A 2,293-nucleotide genomic window follows, 5' to 3' on the forward strand; every position below is an offset into this window, starting at 1 on the left:
TAATTGACTAAAAAGGTGTAGGTTAATTTCTGGGCTTTTTATTCTGTTCCATTGATCTCTGTGTCTGCTTTTATGCCAGTACCACGCTGTTGTGATTACTATGGCCATAGAGTACAGTTTCATATTAGGTAGGTTTCATATTAGGTACCAACTTTGTTCTTCTTTCTCAGGATCATTGTTGCTGATTATTTGGTTCTATATAAAATTAAAAAATATTTGTTCTAATTCTGCAAAATACCTCAATAAATAATCTTTAAAATGTTTTCCATTGAGGCCTCCATCTTCTGTTTCTAGACCTATATAACTATTTATTATTTAAATTCACACTGGAGAATTAAACATAGAAGTAAATACATCACATCCTGAACGTAATCTCTTTTCAAATCCATAATTGTGTTTCAAGACTTTTGAGGAGCCTTTTCTGAAGACTGACTAAATTTAGCATCAGCCTTTTAACTGTCCCATTGGCAGAATATACATTTATAATCTATTATGAGTGCACTAGTTGAAATTATAACTTTGTCTAAATCAATAACATTTCTAAATCAAGTTAAGGTTCTTAACATATATTTCCCTGCTCATGAAGAAGGTTTCAGCCACACTATAAACAAATTTCTCTCTGCCATGAATTGTCCCCACACCTGTTTCTATGAAACACGTTTGCTCACTCCAGAAACTCAACAACTCAATGAAATGAACACTCAGATGGGCATACTTCAGTTTTCAGTCACTTGTTTCATAGAACTTTTGCACTGCTTGATTCAACCATTTTTATTTGGCTCCTTGATGTGATTTAGTTATTGCTTAATGCAAGGAAAGTTAGATATAATTATCCAGAATCTAAAGGACATCATTATGTTTTTTAATAAAGTAAGTCATTTAACCTGGAACATAGGGACTTTGAACTCAGCATTTTTCCAGGTTATCACTCATTGCTATCATGAGAGGTCAATCAGAAGAAAATGGAGACAACTGTATTTGAAACATTAAAAAAACTTTAACAAAGAAGTTGCTAATTCTGTTTATAAGTGTACTGATATTATCACAAATCAATAGAAAATGTTACTCGAGTCATACATAGAGTAATATCTTTATTCTTGGTTCCTCATGCTGGGAAAATGAATATCTCAATTCCAGATACAACTTATAATTTAAAAAGCGCCAAATAAAATCTTTCAATCTATAAGAAAATGAGAAGTTATAACTTGAAGTTTAAATAATATTTTTAAAACATATTAAAAAATCCATATTCATGAATGATTTAAGTGAGATTAGGTGAGAGTGTTGGCAGACAGATCTGATAGATCTTTATGTCCCAGGGCTACTCCAAGACTCATGGACAAGGACTATTCCCAAAATTAATTACATGTCTGGAGAAGATAGATACAGAAATTAAAAAGTTCAGAATATTTTGACAGATTAATTTTATGTCAGTGGAATCGAAGAATAGAAAATAATTAGACTCATAAAAAATTTTAAATGCAGTGTTGACTGAGAAATTTTCTAATACCTCGAGAAAGGGAATACTTACTTAACTGAAGCATTGCTCTTATTAAACAAAAAAATGCAAAACCATTTATTTATAGAATAGTTTTTTTAATTAACTGATATAAGGATAACAAAAGCAATGTACAAAAATGAAATAAGAGCAAACAACCACTGGATTGTACCTTTGAAAGTATAGAAAGACAACTGCATTTATATGCCTAAAGAATTTTGCACTGTTTTTGCTTATATTCAGAGTTGTTAAATCCAAATATATTACACAAATATACCATCACAATAGAAAGCACATTTTCTGATATTGCTAACACTTACATAGAAAATATTTTGAAATAACAATCTTTAACTTGAACTATGCATGAGCTGTGTGGTGGACATTTTAATTACAACATCTAAAGAGGAAAACACTTGAATACATAATTTGCCAAGATAGTAATATAAGTTAAATGTAAATTCAGTTCTGGCTGTTTCAGCAATAAATAACACTACAATAAATAAATAGCAAATGAAAAAATCCACAGACATGCTTTTTTCTCCCCAAAAGCAATGTCATACATAATATGATGTAAAGCTTCACAACATAATCATTTCATTCAAATATATCCATCCAGCAGCATTAACTGAGAAAAATAAGTAGAGATACTAACATATCATTTGAAACATCAATATTACTTAGAAATATGCTTTTGGTTTCAACTTGGTGTCAGAAAAAAGCCTCCATTTCAGAAAGATAAGATATCTAGGCTAATACAATTAAAAAATTGGAAATAATTTAATTTTTAGTATAATA

This window comes from Artibeus jamaicensis, unplaced genomic scaffold (genome assembly GCF_021234435.1).
Source record: "Artibeus jamaicensis isolate MK-2021 breed Jamaican fruit bat unplaced genomic scaffold, CSHL_Jam_final contig_3206, whole genome shotgun sequence".
Classification (NCBI taxonomy): domain Eukaryota; kingdom Metazoa; phylum Chordata; class Mammalia; order Chiroptera; family Phyllostomidae; genus Artibeus; species Artibeus jamaicensis.